This window comes from Mastomys coucha, unplaced genomic scaffold (assembly GCF_008632895.1).
Source record: "Mastomys coucha isolate ucsf_1 unplaced genomic scaffold, UCSF_Mcou_1 pScaffold18, whole genome shotgun sequence".
Classification (NCBI taxonomy): Eukaryota; Metazoa; Chordata; class Mammalia; order Rodentia; family Muridae; genus Mastomys; species Mastomys coucha.
In genome coordinates, this window is record NW_022196900.1 from 101,224,242 (window position 1) to 101,224,673 (window position 432).

Sequence of the window (432 nt, forward strand, 5' to 3'; positions counted from 1 at the left end):
TGCTTTATTGTTACAAATATAGATTCATCCATCGGTGATCATGTGAAAGGTTGGTGGCATCAATTTGACACAGAGCTATAGAATAATGCCTGTAGGAAATCCCATCATATTCATTCTCTAAGGATAGTGGTAGATTTCTGGTAGATGCATCACTGAACATTGACACTGAAGGAAGAAAACAGACATAGTGAGAACTCATGCACCCAGCAGGTCCTCAACTCTGTCTTATGTCTGACCCTCATGACCTTATGACTTGAGGTATTCAGCAAAGCCCTTAGCTGATGTCAGAGGCCATCTTTGACTTATTCTAATTTTGTAATAACTATCACATACATTTTCTTTCTTTTCCTTTATGGGTTTTGTATTTGTTTTTGTTTCAATTCTGCTTGTTTTCAGTCTGCTTGTTTATTTATTTTTTAAGGGTTGTTCATT